Source organism: Mirounga angustirostris, unplaced genomic scaffold, assembly GCF_029215605.1.
Source record: "Mirounga angustirostris isolate CCGP_5_RB_7025 unplaced genomic scaffold, mMirAng1.0.hap1 SCAF_1, whole genome shotgun sequence".
Lineage (NCBI taxonomy): Eukaryota > Metazoa > Chordata > Mammalia > Carnivora > Phocidae > Mirounga > Mirounga angustirostris.
This window is the reverse complement of record NW_026991709.1, coordinates 127,883,949-127,898,250: the sequence shown is the minus strand read 5'-3', so window position 1 is coordinate 127,898,250 and position 14,302 is coordinate 127,883,949. Positions and strand designations below refer to the sequence as shown.

At 39.6% G+C, this 14,302-nt stretch overlaps 1 protein-coding gene across 1 annotated transcript in view; it reads right to left on the bottom strand.

The window, feature by feature from the left end:
• Positions 1 to 14,302, bottom strand: part of CPNE4 (copine 4) — a 175,617-nt gene that overhangs the window by 89,674 nt on the left and 71,641 nt on the right. The gene's annotated exons all lie outside the window — the stretch shown is intronic.

Below are 14,302 nucleotides of genomic sequence, written 5' to 3'. Positions count from 1 at the left end.
TAATACCCACTAGTTCCATCCACATTGTTGCAAATGGCAAGATTTCATTTTTTGATGGCCAAGTAATATTCCATTGTATATACACACCACATCTTCTTTATCCATTCATCTGTTAATGGACATCTGGGCTCTCATATTTTGGCTACTGTGGACATTGCTGCTATAAACATTGGGGTGCATGTGCCCCTTTGAATCACTATGTTTGTATCCTTCGGATAAATACCTAGTAGTGCAATTGCTGGGTCATAGGGTAGCTCTATTTTTAACTTTTTTAAAAAGATTTTATTTATTTATTTGAGAGAGAGAGAGCACAAGCAGGGGGAAGGGTAGAGGGAGAAGGAGAATCAGGCCTCCCGCTGAGGAGGGAGGCAGACAGGGGCTTGATCCTAGGACCTTGGGATCATGACCTGAGCCAAAGGCAGATGCTTAACCAACTGAGCCATCTAGGCACCCCTATTTTTAACTTTTTGAGGAACCTCCACACTGTTTTCCAGAGTGGCTGCACCAGTTTGCATTTCCACCAACAGTATAAGAGGGTTCTCTTTTCTCTGCATCCTTACCAACATCTGTTCTCTCCTGAGTTGTTAATTTTAGCTCTTCCAAGCTGGACCACTTCCTTACACCATACACAAAAATAAACTCAAAATGGATGGAAGACTTAAATGTGAGACAGGAATCCATTAAAATCCTAGAGGAGAACACAGGCAGCAATCTCTTTGACCTAAGCCACAGCAACTTCTTGCTAGACATGTCTTCAAAGGCAAGAGAAACAAAAACAAAAATGAACTATTGGGACTACATCAAGATAAAAAGCTTTTGCCTTAAGATGAGGAACACAACAAGGATGCCCACTCTTGCCACTATTGTTCAACAGAGTACTGGAAGTCCTAGCAACAGCAATCAGCCAACAAAAAGAAATAAAAGATACTCATATTGGCAAAGAAGAAGTCAAACTCTCTCTCTTCGCAGATGACATGATACTTTATGTGGAAAATCCAAAAGACTCCACCCCCAAATTACTAGAACTCATACAGCAATTCAGTAATGTGGCAGGATAAACAATGCACAGAAATCAGTTGCTTTCCTATACACTAACAATGTAACTGTAGAAAGAGCAATTAGGGAATCGATTCCATTTACAATAGCACCAAAAACCATAAGATATCTTGGAATAAACCTAACCTAATAAAGGATCTATACTCTAGAAACTACAGAACACTTATGAAAGAAATTGAAGAAGGCACAAAAAGATGAAAAAACATTCCATGCTCATGGATCGGAAGAATAAACATTGTTAAAATGTCTATGCTGTCCAGAGCAATCTATACTTTCAACGCCATCCTGATCAAAATACCAATGGCATTTTTCAAAGTGTTGGAACAAACAATCCTAAAATTTGTATGCAATCAGAAAAGACCCCAAATCACCAAGGAAATGTTGAAAAAGAAAAACAAAGCTGGGTGCATCACATTGCCTGATTTCAAGCTATATTACAAAGCAGTGATCACCAAGACAGACAGATGCATGGATCAGTGGAAGAGAATAGAGAGCCCAGATATGGACCCTCAACTCTATGGTCCACTAATCTTTGACAAAGCAAGAAAAAATATCCAATGGAAAAAAGACAGTCTCTTCAATAAATCGTGCTGGGAAAATTGGACAGCTATATACAGAAGAATGAAACTCGACCATTCTCTTACACCATTCACAAAGATAAACTCTAAATGGATGAAAGACCTCAATGTGAGACAGGAATCCATCAAAATCCTAGAGGAGAACATAGGCAGTAACCTCTTTGACATCGGCCACATCAACTTCTTTCATGACACGTCTCCAAAGGCAAGGGAAACAAAAGCAAAAATGAACTTTTGGGACTTCTTCAAGATAAAAAGCTCTGCACAGCAAAGGAAATAGTCAACAAAACAAAGAGGAAACCCATGGAATGGGAGAAGTATTTGCAAATGACACTACAGATAAAGGGCTGGTATCCAAGATCTATAAAGAACTTCTCAAACTCAACACCAAAAAATGGGCAGAAGACATGAACAGACACTTCTCCAAAGAAGATACACAAATGGCTAACAGACACATGAAAAAATGCTCAACATCATTAGCCATCAGGGAAATTCAAATCAAAACCACATTGATATACCACCTTACACCAGTTAGAATGGCAAAAATTGACGAGGCAAGAAACAACAAATGTTGGAGAGGTTGTAGAGAAAGGGGAACCCTCTTACACTGTTGGTGGGAATGCAAGTTGGTACAGCCACTTTGGAAAACAGTGTGGAGGTTCCTCAAAAAATTAAAACCAGAGCTACCTTATGACCCAGCAATTGCACTACTGGGTATTTACCCCGAAGATGCAGATGTAGTGAAAAGAAGGGCCACATGCACCCCAATGTTCATATCAGCAATAGCCAAACTGTGGAAGGAGCTGAGATGCCCTTCAACAGATGAATGGATAAAGAAGATGTGGTACATATATACAATGGAATATTACTCAGCCATCAGAAAGGATGAATACCCACCATTTGCATCAACATGGATGGAACTGGAGGGGATTATGCTAAGTGAAGTAAGTCAAGCAGAGAAAGACAATTATCATATGGCTTCACTCATATGTGGGACATAAGGAATAGCATGGAGGACCATAGAGGAAGGGAGGGAAAACTGAAGGGGGAGAAATCAGAGGGAGATGAACCATGAGACTGTGGATTCTGGGAAACAAACTGAGGGTTTCAGAGGGGTGGGGGGGTAAGGGGATAGGATAGCCAGGTGATGGGTATTGAGGATGGCACGTGTTGTGATGAGCACTGGGTGTTATAAGCAACTAATGAATCACTGAACACTACATCAAAAACTAATGATGTACTATACAGTGGCTAATTGAACATAATAAAAAAAGTTATAAAAAAAATGAAGAGTGGTGTTGAAGGAAAAAAAAAGCTTTTGCATAGCAAAGGAAACAGTCAACAAAACTAAAAGGCAACCTATGGAATGGGAGGAGATATTTGTAAATGTCTTATCAGATAAAGGGCTAGTATCCAAAATCTATAAGAACTTACCAAAATCAACACTCAAAAAGCAAAAAATCCAGTCAAGAAATGGGCAGAAGACATGAACAGACATTTCTCCAAAGATGACATACAAATGACCAATAGACACATGAAAAAATGCTCAACATCACTCGGCATCAGGGAACTATGAAACAAAGTATTCTTTTAGATAGTGCTGACCAACAGCTAGAGTAACATGCCATTGATTGTATGTTGTGACCTGATTTCTGAGACATAAGAATTTAAGCAAAATGCATTTCTTAGACTCACTGAAATACAAGAGATGCAGAGGTAGGGGGATAAATTAAACCTCTCTTTGAGGACTTGGCACATGTGAGAATCAGGCTGCCCGAGAATCACTTGGTACTGAGTCAGAACATCTAGGAGTTCTATATCATGGAGAATTCCTCTTTGGCTTTCTGAGCATTTAGAGCAGTCAGGAGCCACTTGGACCAAGAGCTCCTGTGTGACTAACTGAGCAATTAGCACAAAATCTCATTACTTGGATGAACTTCCAGGACCCCCAGTTCTGTGGAAATTAGAATTGAACATAGCATGACATGTTTTCGGACAGCTTTTTTCCATAATTTGGTTACCTTTGACCTTTTGAAATTAAATTCATTTTTATAAAGTTACTATGCAATCATTAGAGTAATATATAATCATTTTCCTGAGTCCCCAAAGAATACAGGATGAGTGGAAGATTCCAGAGTAAAAGGTTTTAAAGAGTGAATTTCCACCTCTCTAGATTTCCAACCATTTCATACTTTGACATGGCTCTCTGAGGACTTTGGCTTTAACTGAGAGTTTGAAGTATAACAGTTTAATGTGGGGAAAATATTCAGAGCAATAATAAATCTAGCAAATGGAGCTATTGTTTTAGATTTGCACCATTCCAAAACTGTAGAAAGACTTAATACATAATGCAACTTAATATAAAATTTAACTTCATGAGAAATTACTTTATGATTCTGTATATTTTCAAATTGCCACTATTTCTCTCCCAGTCAAATCTATCACCTAATACAGAAAAACTCAAATTATTAACACATTTCGTTTTCTTCAGTTCATAATAAGGGATAATTGAGATATGGTGCCCAACATAAAGTGTGTTTTAATGAAAGAGTTGCGTCATATAATACTAAATAATACCTAGAGTGTGATAAAGCACTGAAGCAGTAGTTTTGTGTTTGGGGGGAGGGGTATAGGAGGAGAGAAGTTGGAAATGAATGGAACAGTTGTGGAAGGAGACCTTACTTATATGAGTGCCTACTATGTGCCAGTTCCCTGCTAGGTGCTTTACAAACATTATTCACATTATCTCATTCAACTCCATCAAGTTGATTATGATCTTCATCTTATGAATGAGGAAACTAAAACTCAGAGATGCCAAGTGTCTTGCCCAAGGCCACCCAGTGACCTTTTGCCAACACCACTCTGCTAAAACTGCTCTTGTCAATGTGAGGGTCTTGACAATGACCCCACAAGGCAAATTCCAATGATCAGTTTTCAGTCCTATCTTGACCTATCAGCAGCATTTGACATAGCCAATCACTTTCTCCTCCTCCATAGACTTTCTGTACTTGGCTTTTTAGTATACAATACTCTCTTGGATTCCTTCCAGTATTACTAGACATACACCCTCAGATTCCTTTGATTATTTCTCCTCATCTCCTTGAACTCCCAGTAAAGAGTGCCCCAGAGCTAAGTCCTGGAGCACATTCTCTTCTCTAGCTATCCTGGTGCCCTAGGTCAGGTTTTATCAATCTTAGCACTATTGACATTTTAAACCGGGTAATTCTTTGTTGTGATAGAACAATCCTGTGCATTATAGCATGTTTAGCAGCATCTCTGGTCTCTACCTACTAGGTGCCAGTAGCATCCATCCCAGTCAGCCCCAGTTAAGAACCATTGCTTTAGGTGAGCTCATCAATTTTTATGGCTTTAAAAACCACCAATAAGTCCCAAATTCCCAAGTTTATATCCCAAACTTATTTCTTCAGTTCAGACCTTTCCCCTGCCTACTCTACCTCTCCATTTGGGTGTCTAACACCATTCGAGTCTCCTGCCCCAAATTTGCTCCACCTGTGGTCCTCCCCAGCTCAGTTAATGACATCCCTCTCTTCCAATTGCTCAGGCAATTCTTCTCTCACATTCCACATTCAATCCTTTAGGAAATTATGTGGTTTTACTTTAAAAATATATCCATAATCCCACTCGATCTCATCGCTTCCCCACTATTATCTACCTGGTCCATGCCACCATCTCTTGCCTAAATTAACAGCCTCCTAACTGGTGTCTTTGCTTCCACTCTTGCCCCTCTATAGTAATTCCATTCACCTCCCCACTGCCAATCCACTCAGGAAACATATTCTTCTTAGTGCATATGAAATCTTAATGAAAACTGACCTCTGACTAAGGCTAGGTCCTAAACTGAGTCTCAGAAAAGTCAAAGAATCAGTATAAGATCATGTTCTGTGACTACTCCTAAGTTAAAAATTGATTTTAGGGCGCCTGGGTGGCTCAGTTGGTTAAGCGACTGCCTTCAGCTCAGGTCATGATCCCAGGGTCCTGGGATCGAGTCCCACATCGGGCTCCCTGCTCTGCAGGGAGCCTGCTGCTCCCTCTCCCACTCCCCCTGCTTGTGTTCCTCTCTCGCTGTGTCTCTCTCTGTCAAATAAATAAATAAAATCTTTAAAAAAAATTGATTTTAAAAAACAACTACAGGGGCACCTTGGTGGTACAGTTGATTAAGTGGCTGACTCTTGGTTTTGGCTCAGGTTTTGATCTCATGGTCCTGAGATCGAGTCCCGCATCAGGCTCTGCACTCTGCAGGGATGCTGTTTGAGATTCTCTCTCCCTCTCCCTCTGCCCCTCCCACTCATGCTCTCTCTCTCAAATAAGTAAATAAATCTTAAAAAAACCCAAACAATTACAACTCCATATATCTAATTTAAAAAAATTTCACTAATCTAAATCACTCATAAAAAAGAAATAGTAATGGAAATTGAACATAACCTGGAACTAGATGACAATGAAGATACTACATATCAGAATTTGTATGATGTGGTTAAGATGATCCTTCAATAAAAAGCTAAAGCCTTAAATGTTTATATTAGTAACGAAGAAAGGCTAAAAACTGTATGGACTTGTCTCATTGTATTGTACACCTGAAACTAATATAACATTGGATGTTCATTATACTTGAATTAAAAAAATAAATAAAAAATAAATTTTAAAATCTGACAAGCCAAATGTTCAACTTAAAAAAAAAAAAAGAATAGAATAAACCAAGAGAAAGTAGAAGGAAGGAAAACAATTTGTAAATGATTTTGGTTTAACCTTTACCCTTCCATTACCACCCTCCAACCCCGCATGCCCTATCTAGGAACTCTGTTTTGCAACATTATTTTTAAAGGGTCAAGAAGATTCCATTGTGTGTATTGTTATATTGTTCATATTACCATTCGTCTATGTTAAACATTTCATTTATAAATATGAAATCCATGATGATTTATATAGAATAACTTTTTAAAAATAGAACTGTGAGGCTAAAAACTGCACACGTTTAAGGTCTTAGATACATTTGGGGATTGTTATGGTTAGCCACAATGACCTCAATTAACGTTGCAGGCTATACCACGACTCTTGATAAATTTAATAACAATATACTCCTCCTATTCTTGATCTTGCTCTTTTTGAGGTATCACAGTGTATCCTCCCTATCAACAGGCATATTTATCCCTCAGGTATTGGAAACACATTTAATAATCTCTTGAATTTTGCATACTTGAGCATCCATTAACTGACTTAATAAGTTTAGAAGATATGAATGCCACGATTGGCAAACATTTTGCCAAGGCTTTATCCATAGGAAATCCAGACTAGAAAGAGTGCTTCACTTTGGATCATTTCCCCAGGTAGAGCTGTCAGAGCCAATGAAGGAAGTAAGTAATCAAACTCACTTATTATCCCAATCCAATTTGGCTGAACTTCAGCTAGCAAAGCCATTCTAGGGACAATTAAACCTGGGTTTCTAGTTAAGGGACTAGTAATATTGAATAATTTCATAGTCAGTCCTTATTTGCTCATCTCCATTCTTGAAGTGAATGTTTTAGATTGGGTAAATATGATTACTTCTACCTTAAACCTACTCTGACCTTCAGTATTGTTCTTAAGCCTGACAATGCCCTATAACTGGAAGGGAGACTAGAGAATAAGGTAATGTTGAATCAATGTTCTTTCTGAATTCAAGTGAGACTAAGGTTTAAAAAAATTCTAACTATGTTTTAAGAAAGACTATTCCTTGGCTTTGTATCATTACTTCATAAACTGAAATCATCCTAAGTGGAAAATAAAGGGAATGGGCATTATTTTTCTTGGGAGAGGAAATTTCTAAACACTTAAAAATATCTGGAAACATGAACTTGACAATACATCAAATAGTACTCAAATTCAGTCACATATGAACTTTTAAACTTCATTTTTTTTTACTGATATATAACCTTTTGCAAAACTTGATAATGACAGCTTTTTAATGGGTGACATTACTCAGGATCAAAAACGAATTTAGATTTTTAAAACACTTCTGTATGATTTCTGTTGAAGAACTGTCATTTGCACATTCTATGATTTCTTTCAAATTTGAATCTAGCAACATTTTCCCACTTAAAATAGATTATCAAAGAACTGAAGTTATGAAAAGTCTCAGAAAACTTGCTGGTCCTAGAATTCTTTAGTCCCTATCATGAATGAAAGACTCCTAACTTTATCAAACTGTCCTAATAAATGATTTAGACATAATCACTTTTGGACTGGCCCTAGAAGTGGGCCCCCAATTTTTAAAAAGGGTATTGTAGATGATCAATTTGTAAGTTTTCTAAATAGTCTTGAAAAGTGTATACTTACCTTTCTATTTAATCAACTATTTTGTGAGATATCAGATTGACACATCTGGATTTGCATTTCCAGTAGGGTAGCTATTAGCCACATGTGGTGATTTAAGTGTAAAATTTTTATTTTTATTTGTATTTGTATTTTTTTATTTTAAAAAAAATTTTTATTTATTTGACAGAGAGAGACACAGCGAGAGAGGGAACACAAGCAGGGGGAGTGGGAGAGGGAGAAGCAGGCTTCCCATGGAGCAGGGAGCCCGATGCAGGGCTCGATCCCAGGACCCTGGGACCATGACCTGAGCCGAAGGCAGACGCTTAACGACTGAGCCACCCAGGTGCCCCTAAGTGTAAAATTTTTAAAAGATTTATTTATTTATTTGAGAGAGAAAGAGCATGAGTGGGAGGGCAGGAGAGGGAGAGAGAATCTCAAGCAGCCTCTGCACTGAGTGTGGAGTCCAATGTGGGGCTTGATTCCCAGGACCCTAAGATCAAGACCTGAGCCCAAACCAATAGTTAGGGGCTTTTTAAAAAAAATTTTAATTTTATTTATTTATTTATTTATGTTATGTTATGTTATGTTATGTTAATCACCATACATTACCTCATTAGTTTTTGATGTAGTAGTGTTCCCTGATTCATTGTTTGCGTATAACACCCAGTGCTCCATGCAGTACGTGCCCTCTCTAATACCCATCACCAGGCTAACCCATCCCCCCACCACCCTTCCCTCTAGAACCCTCAGTTTGTTTCTCAGAGTCCGTAGTATCTCATGGTTTGTCTCCCCCTCCGATTTCCCCCCTTTATTCTTCCCTTCCTGTTATCTTCTTCTTCTTCTTCTTTTTTTTTTTAACATATAATGTATTATTTGTTTCAGAGGTACAGGTCTGTGATTCAACAGTCTTACACAATTCACAGCGCTCACCAGAGCCCATACCCCCCAGTGTCTATTACCTAGCTACCCCATCCCTCCCATTATGCTGAGTGAAATAAGTCAATCAGAGAAAGACATGTATCATATGACCTCACTGATATGAGGAATTCTTAATCTCAGGAAACAAACTGAGGGTTGCTGGAGTGGTGGGGGGTGGGAGGGATGGGGTAACAATAGTTAGAGGCTTTAACTGACTGTGCCACTCAGGTGCCCCTAAGTATAAATTCATTACAATTCAATAAAACTAAAAACTCAGTTCCTCTATTGCCCCAAAGCACATTTTAAGTGCTCAATAGCTATACATGGCTAGTGCTTACCCTATTGGACAGCAGTGATATTGAACATTCTATTGAACACAGAATAGAACATCACAGAAAGTTCTACCTGACAGTGCTAGCTGACGCATCTATCTAATACCCTGCATACAAAGTAAATAAGGTTTGGTGGCAAACTCAAATGTCTTCAGAGACCAGGAAGATAAAATATATCATTAAAGCAACATAATTAAGACTAGAGAGAGATTTAATATCTCTGTTGAATTGAACAGTACAGTGTATATGCTCCAGCCAGAGAAATATCTGCCTTCCACCCTGAATCCTGCTTTTTTTTCAGATAGGTCTGTGATCCCATGGGGCTGTGAGAACACATCTGCTAATTTCAGCAGAACCTCAGACCTTTAAACATATTAGTTTGCCTTGTCTTCCAGGTAAAACAACAGACTTGAAATTCAAACCTACTTGTGAAATCCAAACACAATTTCATGTATCAGTGGCTATTTAATGGCCATATATAATCAAGGTATATGGTTATGGTTCTCGAACTTGAATGCATATTAGAGTCACCTGTGGGGCCTGAATTTCTGCTTCATTAGGTCTCGGGTACAGTCTAAGATTTTGTCTTTCTAACAAGTTCCTTGGTGATGCTGGTGCTACTGGTTAGAGGACCACACTTTGAGAAACACTAGTTTAAGTACTTGCTAATAGTTCTTTACAGTTTGGGCCATTTTTCATGTCCACATGGAAATGTGAATCACCATTTCCTCTTCCACAGAAGAGGCCATCTGCAAGGGAAGTGAAAATATCCCAAAATAAGGAGTCAGGAGACCTTGTTTCTTGTCTAAGCTCACTGCTTGAGTATCTGCAGCCTCAAGCAAGGGGTACCATCCTCTGGACCTTAGAAAATGAAAAAGGTCCAAGGTTGCTATGGACTCCAGATGAAATTAGCAGGAATATAGGAGGGGCATAATCAAGGCAGGTGAAGAAAAACTGGGCACAGTTGAAAGTTCCAGTGGTTTTCCAGTAATGGACAGAAGCAGAGAAACAGCAAGCAATTATTCTAGCTTTAGATAATTCAGCTGCAGCTCAATAAAAAGCAGTTTACAGATAAGGAGGAAGAGACTGAGAGTGATGTTGTCCTAACAAAAAGCCTCTGATGAACTGGGCCTGGGAATCAATTGCCAAGACAGATCCTGGAAGTACCAAACCATCACTGCCTAGAGGAGGAAACAGGAAAAAGCCAGAAGACTGAAATCGTGCTGGGGAGAAATTCTCCAAACTTAAAGGACACGGGATAGCTTAAATTACATTTCCTTTATTGCCATCCATCCACTATCCATCTGCAATGTTACACTAACTTTGTGCCTATCCTGAAATGAGACCAGGCCTTCAGCACTAAGAGCGAGAGTTATCACCTATGCTAAAATCCTTTTGGTTACTAATTACAGATAGTATCTCCGCATCTTTCAGCTTTAGCCATTTTTCCTTGGAAATCCTGACGCTTTTTATAGGAGTGGCTGGTACCTCGTGTACATTTAATTTCATTGGGTTCCTGGCCAATAAAACATCTGAATGAATGATCTATCATAACATCTAACACAGGTCACTTAGCCCATGCTTCTTGACCCCTTATTCCATGCTGGGTGTGTTGCGTGCATTTCCTCCTTTAATTCTTACTGCAGAGCTATGAAGCAGGTACTATTTTATGCCAGAGGTCCAGAGAAGTATCTTACCTTGTCATATAAAGTAAACAAGATCCAAAGTTTCAAATATAGAGTCTTGAGAAAGTAAGCAATAAGTGGATTTTTTTCTTTGAAGTCTCAACCTTCAGAGCCTTTGTGGCATATGTCTGGCTGCCCTGTGTGGCCCTGACTGCTAAGAAGGCATATCTAAAATAGCAGGTCCCTGAGAGCAACCCAAAGTGCTGACTTTCTCACTGATGCAAAATAATGTCACTGAGAAGTGAGTGGGGGCAGGCATTACAGTCTTTGTTTTGTAGATAATGCAATTTAAAGTACAGGAGGGTTATCTATCCAAAGTCACAAAGAAGAGTTTCAGAAATTTGAGTAGAACTCAGACCTTGACCTTGGAGAAAGACTCAGGAAGCCCAAGAACCTGCCCATGAAAAGCCTCTCTTTACAACAGCTGCAGAGTATCCAATTTCTAATGCAGGGGTTACTTTGTACAGAAAGCCTCGGAATCTCACTCTTTGAGAGTCACTAAGGACACAAACTTTACTGAAAAAAGGTAACAAACTATACACAAATAGAAGGAAAATAATAGAAAACCTCTCATTGCATATCAGGCAGGATACTGAAGGGTCCTCGTTACATTTCTCTCAAAACATACAATGCCCCAAGAATTAAAAGTCAGGCCAGGGGCGTCTGGGTGGCTCAGACGGTTAAGTGTCTGCCTTCAGCACAGGTCCTGATCCGGGAGTCCCAGGATTGAACCCCGAATCAGGCTCCCTGCTAAGTGGGGAGTCTGCTTCTCCCTCTGCCCCTCACCCTGCTCATGCTCATTTTCTCTCTCTCGCTCTCAAAAAAAAAAAAAAAGAGGCCAAAGGGCTCCCTGTCCCATATGTTTCTTATTACAAAATGTAATCAACAGGAAAACAAAATTGGCTTTAGGTAGTTTTATTGGCTTAACTGAAACAACCTATGAAAATTCTTTCCCCTACATATTACGACAGCAGAAAAACTCAGGTTAAATTCTGTCCTCAGGAAACTTCCTCATAAAACTCTCTTATGTCTCCAGGGTAAAACAGATGTCACAGGGCTAAATTCAGAGAGTGAGTCCTGTTGAGGACAGTCACAACATATCCAGTGCTAGGAAACCATCTCAACTCTGGGTCATTAGATTCTTGAAAAATTTCTTTCTGCAATTTGGAGCAGGCAGTAAATGGGTAAGTTGAAGAAAAAGAGATACGCAAGCATTTCAGGATGAGGAAAAGCCTGGGCAGCTAGCGAGGACAGGTGGGTACCATCTCTGGGCTCCTGGCTGCTAGAGAACAAAACTCGAAACCACTGATGATGCAGAGCTTTGGTCCACAGGTGGCACCATTCTGTCATCTGAACCACCAGCTGAAGTTGGAGCGGAGTCTCAGAAGAGATGGGGGAAGAGGGTTTTCTACTTTCCCCCAGCTGTCTCATAACTGTTGTGCCAATCCAGAGGAAACTCTGAGTGGGTAAAATAGCTCCCTTCCACTGTGTGGATACTGTTTTGGCCAGACAGAGAAGTTCTGCACTGCCAATGATGGTGGAGTGAAGGGTGGAGCCCGAGAATGCTGGCAAGCAAACAGCAAACTGGAGTTCCTGGACTCTCATCTCTTAGGCGATTCCCTTTGCAGCACATCCGATACCTCCCCAAACCTGGAAATGCCATGAGCAATCCCAGTAAATCTGCCTGCCAGCAATCACTGCAGACACTGCCTGTGCTGATTCCTACAGATAGGACCGTTACCTGGTGGACCTTGAGAACCATGCACCTACTGGTGGAGAAGAGCCCTGGGAAAGGGATGCTGATGCTGGAAGAATGGGATGTCTGGTTGTCAGGCCCCACCCTTTACCTGTCCTCCACCATCTCCAATCCTGCCACGTCCCTCTTTTCCCTTCTCCCATTTAATGTTCTGGGAGTGGGTTTTTGGATCTAAGAAGAGGGGTCCATGGTCACACTCATATGAAGATCCTGGAAGAGGCTTGGTTTCTAGTAGAAAAGCATGGGCTTTGGAGTCAAGCTGGCCTGGGTTTGAATCTTGGCTCAGACCTTACTAGATACTTGATCCTGAGGCTCTCTGAGTGAAATGGCACCCTGCAGGGCTGATGAGAGGAATTAATAAGATGACTCAAGCTAGAAGTTGGAGAAGACTCTTCATTCCTCCATTTCCCTTCTCCCCTTCCCCAGTTGGTATCTAGGCAGTCAGCATTTCCTGCCAAATTTGTTGCCTAAATAGGTCTCCAGATGACTCCTTTGCTCTCTTGCCCTCAAAATCACTGCACTTCAGGGCCTCATAATCTCTTGTGCACACACCACAGTAGCACCTTAACTGCTTCTCTTCCTCATTCAGAACCATGAAGCCAGATTAACTATTAGAGATTCAAGTCTGACCGTATCTTTCTTCTCTGACACCCCAGATACCCTATGAATTTTTCTTTCGTTGGTATTACTACACTTCAAAAAACATCTCTCTGCTTATGCATTGACATCAGCCTTCCTCCTTATACTTTGCTTATACTTTGAATGTCCTGATGGGGGAGACGTTCATCTTTGTGCCTCCAGAACCTAGCATTGTGCTTCATAGAGAGTAGATCTTAAAGAGAGATTTATACATGACTGAATGAATGATTACATATTTAATGTAGTTAAGGGAGCTGCTTCTTAAAAGATATTCAGCAAACAGTTATCACTTTTAAGGAATAAATGGTTTAAATAATTGAAACTGAGATGGCTCTGAAAGTTCTGGGTTGCTGAGCTTCAGTTTCCTTCTTTGTTAACCTTACGATTTTGTTGTGTGGATTACAGTAGATGGAATATGGGAAAGTACCCAGCATAGTTCCCAGCACACAGTAGGCACACAATAATGGCTTACTGTCTTATATACTTAATGCGTAATAAAGGTTGTAATTGTAGGATGAACAATGAAGAAATGTGGTATATGATACTCATTTTAGGAAGCCAGTGAAAGTATATAGAAGGACAGCAGCCTTCTCTGATTGTTTGACGGCCTCACCAAGCAATTGCTCTATTGCCAGGTTATTTACCCCTAAGATCTTCTTGGGGGGAGTTTAAGGGGAGATAAGCCAAATTGATCCATGGTCTATTTCTTAACTTTGTATCATGTTACTATACAAAATTAGGATGTGTTTGCCTATCATCAGGAAAACCCTCTGGGACTTTGAAAAATAATTTCAATTCTGAATTTTAAAATATGAACTAAAAAGGTCTAAGCAAATATAGAAAATTGGTGTTGGTATTAACAATTGTGCATTTTATTTTTAATTATTTAGTGTTTAAATTGTGTATTTTAAACTAGTGTTTTCTTTTTCCTTGTGGCAAAAGTAATACATGGCTTGAGGTAGAAAAATTTGAAAAGCAGAATTAAAATAAAAAAAAAATAGCTTCATTATTTAGCCACTAAGAAAT